Source organism: Diceros bicornis, chromosome 28 (assembly GCF_020826845.1).
Source record: "Diceros bicornis minor isolate mBicDic1 chromosome 28, mDicBic1.mat.cur, whole genome shotgun sequence".
In the NCBI taxonomy this organism is placed as follows: domain Eukaryota; kingdom Metazoa; phylum Chordata; class Mammalia; order Perissodactyla; family Rhinocerotidae; genus Diceros; species Diceros bicornis.
This window is the reverse complement of record NC_080767.1, coordinates 26004840-26023053: the sequence shown is the minus strand read 5'-3', so window position 1 is coordinate 26023053 and position 18214 is coordinate 26004840. Positions and strand designations below refer to the sequence as shown.

Sequence of the window (18214 nt, the reverse complement as noted above, 5' to 3'; positions counted from 1 at the left end):
AGCACTCAATAAATCTTAGTTATTAAGGTTAGTGTCAGCTAACTTCTAGTATAATCTTTAAGGGGTGTGTGTGTTTACTTTCTTTTTTAAAGAAAGTGAAAATTAAGCCTCCTTATGATTCATGGGAAAAGGAGTGAAAAGGGAAAAAAGGTTAAAAAGAGATTTTTTTTTTTATTTGTCATATATAATGACAACGACTAACTGAAACTGTCTGGGGGACTGATCCCTAAAGTCAGAATGTGCCAGGAGTGGTGATTCAGGTACAGATGATGAAAGGCAGTCCAGGATGACAAAGGAAAATAATCTCCAGCTTGGATAGTGACAGGAGACAGGAGGGCAATCTAGAAAAGTTAACATTTTAACATCAAGGAGTCCCAGGAGGATATCCAGGCAGGAAAACATATGGAGCTCAATCTTGGAGAATCCAGAAGCCTGCCTTAGAAATCCAGATTTCTAAGGGGGCACATATTTGACCTCAGGGCAATCTGTCTGTAGGCAAGTTTCAGAGCAAGTTCAGAGCAGAGTTTACAGCAAGTTTCTAGAACCTAGATATAGAAGTTACAAAAGGAAGACATGACCTCTCGGAGAACAACAAATATGAGTCTAGTGCTGGAACGTAAGTACAGGGGAAAGGCACATCACATCAAATTCTAAAAGGGGATAAAAATGTCTGACTGTTGGAAATATTTCAGAAAAGTTGAAAATACATTTGATCGGGTGGATAACTGATGAAGTAAAAGTTATAGTTCTATTTTTATACGACTGTGAAATACATAAAAAATAATCACAGTAGAAAACAAAAACATAGAAAAACTATGAGTGTAGTGATTGGACTGTTTTAATATTTATCTACCACATCCAAGTATGTTGGCACTCCCAATAACATTTGTCAAACATCTCTTGTTATTAGGCTGGTAAGATATAAAGACCTGGACTCAAATTATATTGTACTCAAATAAAATGGCCTGGTCACTTGCACTTAAAAGTACAAAAGAGCGGGGCTGGCCCCGTGGCTTAGCGGTTAAGCGCGGGCGCTCCGCTACTGGCGGCCCGGGGTTTGGATCCCGGGCGTGCACCGATGCACCACTTCTCCAGCCATGCTGAGGCCCTGTCCCACATACAGCAACTAGAAGGATGTGCAGCTATGACATACAGCTATCTACTGGGGCTTTGGGGAGAAAAAGGAGGAGGATTGGCAATAGCTGTTAGCTCAAAGCCGGTCTTCCTCAGCAAAAACAGGAGGATTGGCATGGATGTTAGCTCAGGGCTGATCTTCCTCACAAAAAAAAAGTACAAAAGAGGGATGTTATCTGAAGAATAAGGCAGAAACTGCCCTTGGGGCAGGAAATCAGATGTGAATAAGAAAGACTGGCTTGGCATTGATTTCCAGCGTGCTAGACTTAACGTTCTGTAATATCTTCCAACAGAGGGCAGTATTAAGTCCAAAGCCTGCAGTCACGGGCATATTTTGAGATTCCCGCTATATCACAGTAGAACTTGAAGAAATATCAACGTAGAGATTTTTTGAAATGTTATATTTCAAGTGTTTACACTTAAAAATATTTGTACAGGGGCCGGCCCGGTGGCGCAAGCGGTTGAGTGCGCGCGCTCCGCTGCAGCGGCCCGGGGTTCGCTGGTTCGGATCCCGGGTGCGCACCGAAGTACTGCTTGGTAAGCCATGCTGTGGCGGCGTCCCATATAAAGTGGAGGAAGATGGGCACCGATGTTAGCCCAGGGCCGTCTTCCTCAGCAAAAAAAAAAAAAAGAGGAGGATTGGCGGATGTTAGCTCAGGGCTGATCTCCTCACAAAAAAAAAAAAAAAAAAAAAATATTTGTACAAAAATTTTCTTTGAAACTCACTTATATAAACATGGATTTTACACCAAAAGACCATTTGTACCAAAACAACCATTTCCTTAAAAAGTTGTCTGTATAATATTTAACAAATTAAATCCTTTAATAATCAAAGTGTGAAATGCAGCAAAATTGACAAGCCTTGAGATAGACGTTTATAATTAATTCAAGTTTATTTATTTTTTATGAACAAAATTTTTTTAGTACTAACAGTGAAACACTGTACCTGTATGAACAAGTTTATTTATCTGAATTTTCAGCTCTGCTAAAAGGCAGATGGTCTTTCTCTCCTTTCCTCTCTGTCCCACCAGTGCTCCCATCATTATGGTCTTTGATCTTTGCTTGAGATTTCCAAGGCTCTAGCCATGGATAGATAAGTAATGCAGAACCAAAAAAATGGCAGATAATTCTTGGGAAAATGTCACCACGAAGGCAATTACCTGATTTTCTTGCTATTATTTCTTCCACGTTCGAAAGGGCAGGAAAGTAAGGAGGCAGGTACTAGAGAAAAGGTACTAGCTTTCTTCTCCTTAGTGGAAAGTTGTTCTTTGGCCTAAGTCAGCAAAACAGTACATATGCGGCATGGCTGGGGCAAACAGAAGGTATAGCTCAGTGCGAAAATCCTAACCAAATGTAGATTAGAGCTAGGCCACTGGCCGTGGATATTGCTAAGAGGAGACACAGAAAAAGACTATTTGAAGACAGGCATAAAAGGTTCAAACCAGGCAGAGGTGCAAAGGCTGAGAGGAGAGTCCTGTTGTCATCAGAGAGATTTTAGGTAGTAGTTGCTCCATTTTCTAGGCCATTTCATAAGAGGCCATTGTGATTTTACATCTACAAAGTAATGGCAGACTTAATCTTCAGAAGTTCTATTTGGGTTATTTCCCCTAGGATTCTCCTTTCTCCTTTGTTTTAGTCTGTATCTATTCAGCATCATAATTCTTGTGTTTGTTTGTTTTCTAGCAAATTGGAGGGTTTATATTTGCCTCTGTGGGTATTACAAACCAATGACTATCATTTTGAGTATGTGAAAGATTGAGCTTAGAAGCCCATGTTTGGATCTTCATTGTACAGTTTGAGTATGAAGTGCTTTGGTTTCCTTTGTGTTCTGTTCACATGGGTTGTTTTCCCCCAGGACAAGAAATGGGGTCTCAGAGAGGATCTTAATTATTGCCTTGTTGATATTTGTGTCAGGAGGCTAGGGAGAGAGAATGACCCAGAAATATCACTGAGAAGTGGGAAGAACTCTGTCACAAGTCCAAGTATTCTTACTAAAGAGATTTTAGCCAGAAGATGAGGAACTACTAGGTTCTAATATCACATTAAACTAAAGCACTGAATATAATGGATAAACTTAAAAAAAAAAGCTAATTATCATTTTAAGGCTTAAAGTTGGTTTAGAAATAAGCATTTCAGTCATGTTTTCACTTAAGACCGAGACCACAATTATCTTGAGCTATTGCTAACAGCCAAAGTTTCCTGAGAAAACTTGTAGCTAAAATATCTAAATTTTATTTAAAATACACTCATTCAATACTTGCTACTTAATAATGAATGGAAAATGAACGATTTTTAGTATCAGCCTGCTCTTTAGACTTAATGGACATAAAGATACATTCCAATCACTTCCTAATCTGTATCTTAATTGCCATTTCAATCATTTCAGCAGTTGAAACTCCATATAGAGAAGACAGAGGAACCAATGAGATTTTACATCTGATCTATGATTGACAAGAAGTTCAGACACGGAGAGGGTAAGACATTTAGTATACGTCCAATACATTGGCTTCACATATGTTGTTTCATTTAATCTTCACAATTACTTTATTAGTAGGTATTATTTTCTCCATTTTACAGATGGGAAAACAGAAGCACAGAAAATTAGTAGTAAGTTACTTGGCTAGTAAATGGAAGTACAAAATTTATGTTAATCTCAATCCTTTGCTCTTATCTACTATACAATGCTATCTGAAATGAGAAATTACTAAATAAGTGAGATTATTAAATAATCAAACAACCCTAAAATTGGATATATTTTGTTTAAAAAAACTATTTAATAAAAATATTAGAATTTTTCAGTGCCAGCACTAGACTGGGAATTCAGATATCTGATTTGCTGTCTAAACTGAACACCTTTGGTAAATATAATAATCTCCACTGACCACGCAGTTTCCCTATACATGAATGTGTGAGCTAGATAAATTCTAAGGTACAACATCTGGTTCACAAGAAATAAATACTTTGCAAAACTTGAGAGACATCCTTTCCACCTGAAACAACTCTGAGTTGATTTTGAAGCAATTTTGTGCTGGTCACATAAAAAAGCAACTTATAAAACCATAGGTTCCTCACATTCTTATACTTGAATCCCATTTGACTGGTTATTGAACTATTCTATACATCTGCATTTAGTGTCCTACCATGATGTGCACATTCTTTAAGGCTAGGCATCTTGTCAGCACCTATCTTGTCTCTTACAGAATTTCAGAGTTAATACACAAATGTCTGTTCAATGAAATCTTGATTGCAGAATGGGCTGTTTTTATGGAGTTCCATTTATAACACTTTGTGTACTAAAATCTACATTTAACATAATAAAATGAGTGCTATCTCACAATCCAGACTTCAGATATTTTAATAAGCCTTCTGTCTTAGTCTGTGTGAGCTGCTATAACAAAAATCCCATAGACTGGGTGGCTTAAACATCAAACATTTATTTCTCACTGTTCTAAAGCTGAGAAGTTCAAGATCAAGGCACCAGCAGATTCAACGTCTCAGGAAAACCTGTTTCCTGGTTCATAGATGGCCATCTTCCCACTGTGTCCCCACATGGTGGAAGGGGCAAGATGTCTTTCATAAGAGTGCTAATCTCATTCATGAAGGCTCCATCCTCATGACCTAATCACCTCCCAAAGGCCCCACCTCCATATATCACTACATTGGGGATTAGGTTTCAACATATGAATTTAGGGGTGGGGAGAGGCACAAACATTCAGTCTATAGCATCTACGAATCAGCGAGAATCATAAGCTTGACTATATTCCTAATTACTCCAAAGACTATGGTTACCAAACAGTGCTTGGGTTTGTCTGTATCCGGGACGACAAATACGTGATGCACTGGCCTCCACTTTCCCATCTGTGCTTACAGTGGTCATTCTGAACAGATCCTGGCACATACACATTAACACAGTTCTTGAACAACAGTAAAAATTCTTACTACTTATTGATTAGAAATGAAACATGAATTGAAACATACTTGCCTTTCTTAGTGTAGTGGGAAAAAAAATTAATCACCACATTGGAACATGGCCACAATATTGGACCGGAAGCTCTGTGTTCTTAAGGTGCACTTTTAATAAGCATTAAGAATCAGAGAGCACTGGGCTCTCACCTCTTCCAAAGAACTATATGAAATATGAGGGAAGTCATAGTGAAGGATATACAGGAGTTAGGTAGCCATCCATAGCTTGATATTTGCTATTGGTCTCGTTTAAGCCACTGGGGACATTTTTCTTCCTGGTTGGAATTATAAACCTGGCACATACCAGGAGAGTCATAAAATCCCCTCTGGTATCTTTAATCAATCATGACTAGTATATCTACCATATATTCTCCAAGTTTAAAATAGAATAAAGTCACATAATAATCTTTCTCCCAGCAGCTAGGCTGCCTTTCAGCACAATGACCCACACTCTATGGCTGTATTAACAGATACGATCTATTCTTTAATGGAGCTCAGCCATGGGGATTAGCTACCTGTAATGCAGTTTGGGCTGTCAAGTACTCTACCAAACTGCTCACACATTACAAGTTATAGGCATCAATTCTTTCTAAGTGAAAAGGCATTTCACATTCAAAACACTTCAAACCTAATAATGGGAAATTATCATGATGGATCCCCTTCAGCTGCCGAAAGGTAAAGAGATGGAAGGAAAAACGACAGGCACCCAATCAAAAAAATTCATATCAATGCTTTTTGATCTACCTAAGGCAGATTAAACCCAAGTAGCGGATAAGCTGTCAAAAAGATTGCAGGAGCTCAGCTGTGGATCAGAAGTGTTTCTCTTTGATGGGAGGAGGCAAATCCTCATAGAATAGGAATAAAGTCCAATGGGTGGGATAGTCCAGTTTGCCTGGAGTCAGAGTGCCCTGGGAAGTCCAGCAAGGCCAGGTAACATACGTCATATTTAATTTCCCTCATGTTCAGTGGTAAACCAGGACGTTGAAAACACTTAGGGAATCTGACCTGGAACAGAATCCTGGAAGAGAACTCCAACTAGGCAAGGGGAAGCTGGAATGTTCTATCTTCCCTGTCCTGTTACATATGGGCTTCCAAGTGTGGTCAGACCCTCAATTGACTATGGAATAAACCAGGGGACAGAGATGCTGCAACTACCTGGCATTTTGGATTTCGTATCAAAATTAAGGGTGAAACTGCTGTTATTCCCAAATGATTCAATTATATTCATTCATTCACAGTTAAATTAATTTGTTTAGTTACTCCATTTTGGTTATATATTCATGGGTGTACTAGATAATATGTTGAGGGGCTTTCAGAAAAACCAGAGGAATCCAAAATACACCTGAAAAAGCTAAACCATCACTTTCTGTTACCACTGCCACAGAGATAATACAATTTTGATCATCGTTCACCATTAAAACAATCTTCTAGTCCCAACATTTGTTAGGATTGGCAAACAGGTTTTAACTAGTTATTGGAGAGTTGTGTTGAGAAGGACCAGTCTTAGCGGGAAAGAGTGTTAGGACTGACTGAAAATGTCTGCAGGGGGAAGACAGAAGGTGTGGAGTATTCCTGCCAACACTGCCATCTCTAACCTGATTACAGTCCCGTGTTCAGCTATCCTCATTTTCAACCTTTTCTGCTTGCACTACTACCAACTTAACATCCCGGCATTTGATGGCTGGAGGACCTTGAACAGATGATTCGATAAATTTTAATTTCAGTTTTCAGAATATTTAAAATGGAGCTAAAGCACAGTGCTTAAAAAAGTTATTCAGTGACTTCTAACCAATTTCAGGTCCAGGGAAATAGGAACGTGTTCAATAGACAAGGTCTACATCCTCATGAATAGGGACTGATAATAGTCAAAATAATCACACCAGTATATAATTTCCTACTTAGATAAAAGCTGCAAAGGAAAAACACATGTAATAAAGAAGTCATAAAAAAGTGACCCGTTATTATGTGGGATGGGGCAGGGGGGACTGTTGAGAAAGTTTTCCCGGAGCAATTGATGTTTAAACTTATGCAAAGCTCACATAGACATTAGGGAAAACAGCTTAGCGAACAGCATGTGAAAAGGCCTTGAGACAGGAAGGAGAATGATTTCTTTAAGAAAGAAACACCAGCATGGCTAGAGTTCAAAGAAGAAGAGAAAGAAAGGTGGCATGAGGTGAGGAGCTGGATATATGGCATACCATGTTGAGGATTTTCTTTTCATTCTAAAAACAGTGGAAAAGCATTGAAAGATTATAAGCAGGAGAGAGCTACGGTCAGGTATACATTTTTTAATAGATCACTCTCACAGTGTTATGGAGATGATGTTGGGGAAAGGCAAGAGAAGTAGCAGAAAACTGCTTTGTTTTTTGTTTTCTCCAGTAGTACAACAAGGGAGAAATAACAAGGTTATATTGTTGCTATGATTAGACCAATAATGTAGCTTAAGGATAAAAATTAGTAGGAAAATTAATGCCCAGGATTAGTCACAAAGGACCAGTCTATGATTTTAAAATGTTGAAAAGAACTAATATTTATTTACTACTTACTCTGGGCATTGCATCATGCTATGTCCAAAATGCTTGGTCTCAATTTTTATAAGAGCCCTATCAAGTAGTCATTACTATAATCTCCAGTTTGTGAAAGAAAAAAAAACACAAAAGGTTAAAAAATGCCCTGTGGAATGCAAATAAGACTAGGCCTGTGCTTCAGGAGATGGAAGGAATTCAACTCAAAACTACAGCTGAACTGCCACCCTGTTCCAGTCTCCTGACTCTGGCTAGTTCCTCTCCACCCAGACACTTTGCAATGGATCTTCTGCTCTTTACGAATGCCTGGATATCCTCTGAGTCCATAGTGTCTGATTGGCTACCTGAATTCCCATCCCGATACCCCAGTCCAGCTTCCAGAAAAGAAGTGACAACGTAGCTGAAGAGAGAGACAGGACAGACAAAGTTCATTTTTCTTACAACCCGTTCTCTGAAAATCCCCATGATTGTAACACTGATTCTATTTACTTTTCTGACTCTGACAGAAGCCTGAAGGGTATGAGAAATTTTCATTCGTGTCAAAAAGGGGCTGAAAAAACCATGCCTATTCAGCCTTGTTGGAGTATACAGTTCAGGAGACTCTGTTAAGACTGTCTCATTAGTCATTCAGCATTTGCACATTGATGACTGAAGGCAGAATATGACCTTAATTACATTATCATGCTAAACTTGATGTTTTTCTCAAGGGCCAGGGGACAAAAGGAGAGGGATGGATGCAGCAGCTATGGACCAAGAAATGAAAACTCCACAATATTCTGTGATATTATGTGGGGGAGAACATGAAAACAATAATATATCTAGTGTCTTTTGTTTCCAAGGAATTAAGCTATGTATTTGTACATATTATATAAAACAATTAGTAAAGGGGCCGCCCCGTGGCTTAGCGGTTAAGTACGCAGGCTCCGCTACTGGCGGCCAGGGTTCAGATCCCAAGCACACACCAACGCACCGCTTGTCCTGCCATGCTGAGGCCATGTCCCACATACAGCAACTAGAAGGATGTGCAACTACGACGTCCAACTATCTACTGGGGCTTTGGGGAAAAAAAAGGAGGAGGATTGGCAATAGACGTTAGCTCAGAGCCAGTCTTCCTCAGCAAAAAGAGGAGGATTGGCATGGATGTTAGCTCAGGGCTGATCTTCCTCAAAAAAAAAAAAAATTAGTAAGGATACTAGTGAATTTATATTACAAATAAATGATAAAATACAACAAATATGTTTATTCTAACATTTTGGAGTTTGCAAAGCACATTGAAATAGGAAGATACTACTGCGTTATGGTTTAAGAAAGGCAATCAATAGTACTCCTTTCTGTCCCTTAAGTTCAGAAGTAACTGAGAAATAGTCCCAAAGGTTAGACAGATAGGAATCAAAATCTAAGTTCATTATTGTTAGAGCAGTATTATAGAACATATTTTGGGCTTGAGGCCATTATCAAGCTTCTCTATTAAGTACTTTCCCCCTAGATTTACCCTTACCCACCTAGGTACAGGCAGAGGGGCAGGGGACAGGACAGCTAGCTCACAGGGGCACCTGGAAACACGATATTCCAAGGAGCTCCTACCTGGAGACCCTTACCCCATCCCGTCACTCAAGTGTGACTCCTCCCCCTTCGGGGAGGAGCTGTCTGGGGGAAGGGACCTGAAGTGTTCCTCTAAAAAATGTCCCTCAGGAAAATGTAAAGATATAAAAATAAAGTTTCCACGATTGCACTGCTAAGTTTAAAAGCATCAGCTTTAGAGGAAAACAGACCAGGCACTTAATGTGCTACCTTCTACAATTCCCTAAACAGGTCCTTAAGCCAAGAATCATCATTTCTGTTTAAAAATAACTGATGCTGTCTTTATTTAAAATGTTGATGTTTTGTTCATTGTGGAATCTTGGCATTCACTTTGATTTTTTATATTTTATATTTTAAACCTATATCAAAATACTACAATATTAAAGTATTTTTTATCTTGATTACTGAGATTTTGATGCCCTAGCATGCTATCTTCCATAGAGCAAGGGCTCAGCAAAAGTTCTTGAGTACATCGCATTGTGTAAAAAGTGGTTCTCATACCGAAGGACCTAACATAAATATAATATATGTATAAAATGGGACAATGTTTTGTAAAGATTTGTATGAATTTAATATGTAGTATATTAACTACTGATGATATTCCAAATGACTTGAGATGATATATAAAAAATATTCTAAAATTTTGAGTTATATATTTATTTTGATATGCTTTAAATATATATACATATATGCATGTGTATAATTACGTTGAAATTTTACTTTTATAGATGTTATAACTTGGGATGAGGTTAAATAAGAAATGTTTTTAAAAGTTAATAAATATAAAGAGAATATTAAGTAAATAAAATATGGACAGCACACAGATTTGGCAAAATATCTCAAACAAATGCACAGATCACTGGTGCTTGGGAAGCTCCATAAAAACACTATCATTTTGAAGTCAAACAGTGGGAAATTATAATAAATAGTCTAATAGATGCAGGAAACATGAACAGCAGTTACTGAGAGAAAGTGGAAATTAATTCCAACTGGTGGGAATTTGGCAAGGTTTTAAGGAGGAAACAATTACTGAACTAGGCCTTGAAAGCTAGAAAGGATGTCAAGAAACAGATGTGAGACCATTCGCTAAAAATCCAATGTCCAATCTGCATGCTGCATTTATTCTGGGGTCTAATTCTGTTTCATTTTAGCCAGCCACATCTCTTAGCCATTTATGAAGAGCTGGTTCCGTTTCTAATCCCCATGAAGAATTATTTGTATTGCACCTTAAGGTTACCTCATTGGTAATGATAATTTCTCCCCTCTCCTTTAACATTGCCTGATTGTCTTCTAAATTTGTTTATGATGCATTTATAGCCAAGAACCCAATTGAGGGTGTTCATGCCCCACACAAGTGTGATCAGCAACACCTGGAAACAATAACAGTCTCCCCCCTGACACACACCCTTTTTCTTGTAAATTTTATATCACAAAATGAAAGTCAGTTAGAGATCCATTAAGTGGCGGTTGTAAGGGGAGGGAGGAGCAGCGAGCTCTATCTGGGTTGAAGAAGATAAGCCGCATAAATCAGCACACCTTGCAGCTGAACATTTCTTTAAATAGCTGAACAGGAAAAGAACATGCTGCTTCTATTAATATCATCAGCACTCCCTCCTGTCTTTAGGGGAAACCTGCCTGAGAGGCTGGGATGGGGGAAAAGCGACTGTCCAATGCCGAAGTGCTACAAACCAAGCCATGACTGCGCATCTGTCAATGCTGCGGTGTTGAAATTGTCCCTGGGGCAGAACCTGTCCCAGAATATTCTTGGAATCTGTCCTTTCCCATATCCCTATCTCATCCAAATTTACCCATTTTAATCTAATAGGTTACCTTTTTCTTACCCGGAGACTCTGAGTTGACAAAATCTTAGGGTTTGTTAGTTACAAGAGGCAACATACAAAGCCACTCCTGGATAGGGCAATCGCTCTCTCAATTTTAAAACATTTTTGTTTTCATGCCTGAAGATCCTACCTAAAGTTTTAATTTAATTTATATGTTATTTTATTTATTACACAAGAAGTCTATTGTAGACTTATTGCACAAGAAGCTTGGTATAGAAAGCAAAAAAGTACAAGATTCAAAAAGAGAGCAAAAGAGAAAAAAGAATTTAGTCAAAAACGTACCAACCAATGATAATAGTTTTGGTGTGAAGATAGATAAAATATATCCAAAATGCCTTATGTAAAAAAAATCTTAGGGTTGGATGTGTTTCAGAATTTGTTTAGATTTTAGAAAGTTAATTTGGAGCATAGTTATTACTTGACATGTCACCCATAGCAGGTTCTGGGGCAGAATTAGTAAAAATTATGAATATTCACATTCTGTGGTGCTAAAGTCTATAAATAAACTCATGTCAGTTCAGGTTAGGTTTTGTGGCCAAATGTGTTTTGGCAACAAATATGAAAAAAATACATTTAATTTGCGGAGTGTTTGGATTTCCAAGTTGAACATTAACGCTAACATTATTACTATTCTCTGAATTGCTCTTCAACATGACAAATATATTATAACCAGCTTTCAATGTGCAAAAAAATCTACACCATCTACACCATCATTGAATATCAAATTTTCACTGTTAAAATTTTAATACATACATATTTTTAAATGCAAATTATACAGAAATACAAAACAAAGATGCTAAGTGCCATTTCTTATCACCTCCAGAGACAGCCACTATTAACTGGTATATGCCTTTCTCAGCCCTCACTTCATATACATATGTACTACCTTATGTAAAATTATTTATTTTAAAAATCTGGCATAATATTATACACCATTTTTAAATCTGATTTCTCCCTGTAATATATTTTGGAAATATTTCCATATCGTTAATAGAGATCAAGCTTATTCTTATGCGTGACCTCATAACAATAAATATAATGGATGGATTTTCTTCCCTCCCTTCCTTCCTTCCTTTCTTTTTTTGATAATTATGTATTGTTTTCAGCACTGTTCTAAGTGCTAGGAATACAAAGGGAAATCAGACAAAAATCCCTGAATTTAGAAAACATAGTTTCTAATGGAAAAAAGACAATGAACAAGATAAAAAGTACAATTTATCGTATATTGACAGTAAGATTAAAATTGAATCATGTAAAGGGATAGGAAGCATCAAGCTGAGACTATAGCTTAGTTTAGATAGGATGGTCAGGAATGCAGGATGGCTGCCACTTAGAAGGTGAATTTGAGTCAAGTCTTTAGATAAAGAGTAAGTGAGGGAGTGAGCCATGCAGATATCTGGAGAAAGAATAGTCCAAGCAAAGGAAACATCGAGTGCAAAGACTGTGCAAGAACAGGCCTGGCATGTTTCGGAAACAAAAAGAAAGCCAGCATGGCTGAAGCCAATTAAACAGAGGGGAGGATAGAGGGCTATATCAGAGATGGAATGAATGGTCAGATTACGTGGGCCTGGTAGGTCATCAGAAGGACTTCAGATTTTATTGTAAATGAGATGGGAAGTTTTCACAGCATTTGGGGCCGAGAAGGGAAAATTTGGATTTTATTTTAAAAGGATGTCTCAATGTGTTGAGAATAAATAGAAGGGAACAGAGGCAGAATCTGGAAGACAATTTGAAGAGGCTATTGCAATTATCTAGGTGAGAAGTGTCTTGGATGAGTGTGCAAGCTGTGGAAGGGGTGAGAAAGGATCAAGTTATGCAGGTATTTTGAAGGTATCAGTGACAGGATATGGTGAGTAAGAGAATGAGAGGCGTCAAGGGTCCAAGGTGTAGGGCCTGAGCCACTGGGAGAACAGAGTTGCCATCAACTGAGACAGAAAGAATGCTGGAGGAATTGGTTTGGGAGGGAATATCAGGAATTCACTTTTGACCATGTCAAGTTCGAGATATATGTGGCACATCCAAGATGAGATCTCAAATTAGCAGTCGGTTTGAGAGGAAAGATCCAAGCTGGAAGTATACATTTAAGAGTCATCAACATTTAAATGGATTTAAAAGACAGGAGACTAGCTAAGAATCTTAAGGATGGAGTTATGGTTAAAAGAAAGATTTTATTAAATCACTATCCAATTTTTGGACATATCATTGTTTCATTTTCCACTTATATAAAGAAGAGAAAACTATGTTTTCTTAGGTCAATCTTCTTCATGCATAATTCCTTGATGAGACACCTGTAAACAGATTGAAGTAAACACGGTGAATGATGCTTCATTGATGGGAGTATATTTTTTGATTTGTGAACACAATAAGTAGTTTATGTTGCCTGGAGATTCTGTGAAGTTTTCTAGAAGGAGATGCCATTTAAAGTACATCCTAAAGCCTTCAAAGAAATTTTGCACTTGAAAAGTAGTATAAGGGGCAAGCACATTCAAAGCACAGAAGGAACATAATATGAACAAATATTGAATGAGGAAGGAATGTAAAATGCCCTAAGGGTAAATACCTACATTAAAGAATGACGTGGAATCTGGAGGGCAGCACAATGTGGCAAAGTAAGTTAATTGGAACCAGACTCTCAAGGATTTTATATTCTAAGCTAAGGAATTTTTTATTATGTTCTATAAGCACAATACAAAGAGATAGTAAAGGTATTTAAGCAGGAGTAGGAGATTTGATTAAATTTCTATTTATGGGGTTGAGGGGAACTCCACTGGAAATATGAAGGGTTAAATCCAGTGGATAAGCACCAGATCCAGGGAGGGTCCAGTTTGTGGGCTGTTTCACTAGCCCCCTTCAGAGATAAGAAGAGCTTGGATAGCAGCCGTGTCAGGGCTAGTGGGGAGGAAGGAATTGAATTGAGAGATGTCTGTGACATTTCCATGTCCTGGCCTGACCTTTCATTGAAGCCCATGCCTCAACATCCTGAGCTGACATTCCCAGCCCCATCTCTGTAATTCAGTGCCACTCACGCCCAAGGCTGGGGTCTTAACTTTCAGAGAAATTACTCTGATTAGTGAAGCATCTGAATCAGAGATGCAGTTTTGGTTTTGTTCTGGAAGGCAGAACTTTATTTTCAAGCGTGTATGATAATTACAGGAGGCACCAAGTGCGATGGAAATGATTCCACACTGTTATCCTTTTGAGGCCCTCGCCCTGTGTCTCCTGCTTACCATCTATATGGTAAGCTTAGACAAGTCATCAAGAGTACTGTATGATCCTCAATTTCTTCATTTCTGAAATGAGCTCTATGAACTCTTTCCTACCTACTTCAGGTAACTTTGCTGTGTAAATTAATTGAGATACAAATGCTCTTTGTAATGAATTCTACAAATATATGGTGTTCCATTGAATTGGGCTAAAAAAATTATGGTAGCCAAAAAATTCCTTAAACAGACAGCATATAAACAACTAGATAAATAAGGTGCTGGCTATTAAAGGTTTTTAGGGAATCTGATTCAATAAAAATTTATGAATGAATTGCTAGTGGCATTATGATTATTGCAGGTAAAGTATAATCGGAAACATCTTGTGGTCAATTTTTAGAATATATATTCCTCTAATATTACCACACTATTTCTCTTACCAAATCATGTCTTTATAGGCATGGGAAAGTAAATTTCACTCTAGCTTAGACTGAATTCTAACAAAATCTGAATAAATGACCTTTTACTATTTAATCAGCCCATTTTGTGAAGTGACATTTTTATGTCAGTTGACTTTCTCCTATAGTCCTGTTTCTTGCATGTTAATTCCTTAGAAGGCACTGGTCTTCTGAAACAAAAACTGAAATTCTAGGAAACTGGGATCTTCCAAGTCAAAGGAAATGAACCCTCTGGATTTAGAAAGATGTCAAGTAGATGAATTCAGATGGGATTGGAGGAAGATAAGGACAGCTTCAAACAGAAGACTGAGCTGAGTTATCTGTCTGTTGCAATCTAAGAAAGTCTAGCTTATAAAGGCTTCTTTAAAGATCTGGAATCAAGCTTTGGTGATATACAGTTTATAACTCATACTCTTTCTTTTTCTAGCTTTATTGAGATACAATTGACATATAACATTGTGTAAATTTGTTTTTAGGTTGTACAATGTGATGATATGATACACACACACACACACACACACACACACGTATATGTTTTTTTCAGTTCTGTCATTGTATTCTTCAGCTCCAGGTTTGTTTTTTTTGCATCTATATTTCAACACCTCTTCCAGTCTTTACAGACTGGTTTCTGCAGGTAAAGACCTTTTCCTGTCTGTTCTGGGGCTGATGGGAAGACACCCGGAATTGCAGTCATGCTGGGTTGGAACTGGTTACAAGGCTTTCACTGGGTCTGCAGTGGGGTCTGCAGATGGCAGGCTTGTTACCAGGAACTTGGGTGGGTGTGGATCCCGTCTGGCTCCAGGGCGATTGGGACTGCATCCAGTACCTTGTTCAGGAGGGTAGCACTGGGACAAGTGTTTGCTTCAGGGTCCACAGTTGGGTCCACAGACACTGGGTCTATTACTAGGTATAGACAGGAGTGTCTCCTGCTGGGACTCTGGACTTTCAGCAGTGCTGACAGACTGTGGCTGTCAGGGGGCTGGAGGAGCATACAAGGCCCTTTCAGGATCTCCAGGGGTACAGATAGAAGTTTCCTCTGCCAGGTCCCTGTGCCAGCAGCACTGCTCACAGACTATGGCTGGAACAGGCTGGAGCCCAGTTACATGGCCCTTGCAGTATTTACTGTCTGACCATGTTTGGCTGGCTTACCTCCAGGGACTCCTGGACCATGGGTGAGAGAGGCTGGAGCAGTTCACAGGCCACTTAAGGGTCCACAGCCAGGATGGGGGTCTGTATGCCTATTACCTGATGCACGGGTGGGGTGACTCCTCCTGAGTTCTTTGGTATATGGTGCTGGTGACAGAACCAAAACCAAAGGGGGCTGTAGCTGAGTCTTCAGGAGTATGGAGCTATTTCCAGATCCATAGCTGGGATCATAGTCATCCAGTCAGCCACCTGGGCACGAGTCTGCCTTCTCAAAATGGCTCTCCTCAGTTGGCTCTGCCTCTCAAAATGGCTCTGCACTGAGGTTTCACAGTCTCCTACCAGAATCCCAAAGCTCCCACAAAGGCACTTCTGTCTGCCGATGGATGCCAATTATAACTGTCAAGGGGGAAGGATATAAGTGAGAAATGTCATATTCAGCCATCTTGCTGATGTCATTCTGCTGTTTTTAATTTCATTCAACAAACTTGTAATAGGCATTGTCTGGGACAGACCATTTGATAGGTCCTGAAGACAAAAAAGCAAACTTTACTATTTCTCAAGAGATGTAGTTTTCTGCTCTTCTCCATACGACCATCAATTCTTTTAGAAGAAGAATCTTATCCTCCCATAGTGTATAACAAAATAATGAGAGTATAATAGATGCTTAATAAATTGTTCCTGCTTTTTGTTCATAATAGAAATTGGCAAGGTTTCCTACTTGTGAATTAGGACACGTCTCTGATTTGTCCACGATCTTAACAAAATTCATGAAACAGGTAACCTATGACATTTTCACATTAGCTTATATTTTACTCAGTCCTTTTTGGTCACTCAAATGACCTTCAATTCAACGAATGCTTGTTAAAGATTGTTTTGAGTGAGTTCTTATGCAAGGTTGGTGAGAAGAACAAATTTAAACATTATTCTTGCTTTCAAGGAGAAGAGAATGCAAAGTGCAGAAATACATTTGTTTGACACCCAAAACAACACTAAATGTTTAATGCTCTAATAGAGTCAAAAGAGATGTTCTAGGAGCTATAGAAAAAAGGGAAAATTAAATTAGGCCAGAGCCAGGAAGGAAGATTTTGTGGCCAACGCAGCCTGCAAGCCCTTAACTGAAAGGGGCATTGTGGGGTGTGCTTAAGCCTTTGGCCTTTTAGAACTTTCCATGACTGGGTTTAAATTCTTGCTCAGAGGTTACTAGATTCGGGTAAGTCACTATTCCTCTCTGGACCTCAGTGTCCTCACCTATAACATGTAGATGATGATAGCCCCACCCACCCACAGTTGACTTCATGTTAAAATAAGAATATAGTTAAGGACCAAATAATGGAACCCATTGGTGCTGTTTTAAACTGAATCATCTTACCAGTCAGTTTATCTTATATTTCCTCTTTATATGTTGTAAGACCTTTGCCCCTCCAGCATTGTGCTAGGATCAGAGAAGAAAATATCAGACGAAGGCCATTTCTCTGACATAGCCGAACCAATGCAGAAGAGAGGAGTTAAGAAAATAGCCCAAGGAAACCTCTCCACAGGAGATCCCCCACTCGGTTTGGGGGTCTTGTGGATGCTCAGAACACATCTCAAAGTGTAAGTTGTGAGGATCTGGCTTTCTCGAATCAAAGAGAAACTCAAAACTGTTTAGCATTCAAACACCAGTTCCAGCTGCTTCCTCTTGGAACAAGTTATTCACCTTCTCCTCCTGTTACCTTGATGACCTTTGTCCCACTTTGACGGCCTGTCTGTTAGTCTGGGTCATGTCTTCTCTGTATTCCGCACAATGCTAGAAACACTGCTGGAATTTATTAAAAGTTGCAACAATTGAACTCTAGCCTCTCTAAAAGTTTGAACGTACTTATTCAACTTTGCTTTTCCTTTATTTATAGAAAGAAGTAATGCTAAAAATAGGGCGTATTCGTTCATTAATTCACTCATTCATTGAGTTATTAAATAAAATGAGCCTTGCATTGACATAGGATGATGGGGTTTGCAAAATGTCTCACGTGTTTAAATTTCACAATGTTATTGGTTGTCTCACAATGTTATTGTAAGATAGACAATGTGGATAGATCATTTATTACCCTATCATCTCCTGCCATGCCTGGTACATGGTAGAAGCTCAGTATATATTTGTCAACTGACAATGAAAAAATCACCTAAATTCTCGGAGCCTCGGGTTTCATGTCTGCAAAAAGAAAATATAGCAACGATGTGTATCTCTCAGGATCGTTCTGAGATTCAATAAGAATTTATAGGACATGCCAAGAACTGTGCCTTGCTTTCAACTGGACACAAATCGGAACACTCCAAAGAAAATAAGAACTTTAAAATAAAGTAGATCAAATTGTTTACTAATATATAGG

General features: G+C 38.6%; 1 long non-coding RNA gene across 2 annotated transcripts in view; it reads left to right on the top strand.

The window, feature by feature from the left end:
* The window catches only part of LOC131393270 (uncharacterized), a 360399-nt gene that overhangs the window by 166391 nt on the left and 175794 nt on the right, over positions 1–18214 (top strand). For both annotated transcript variants that reach the window (XR_009215916.1, XR_009215915.1), the window contains exon 3: positions 3521–3608. This is a non-coding gene — a long non-coding RNA (uncharacterized LOC131393270). The remainder of the gene's footprint in view (positions 1–3520; positions 3609–18214) is intronic.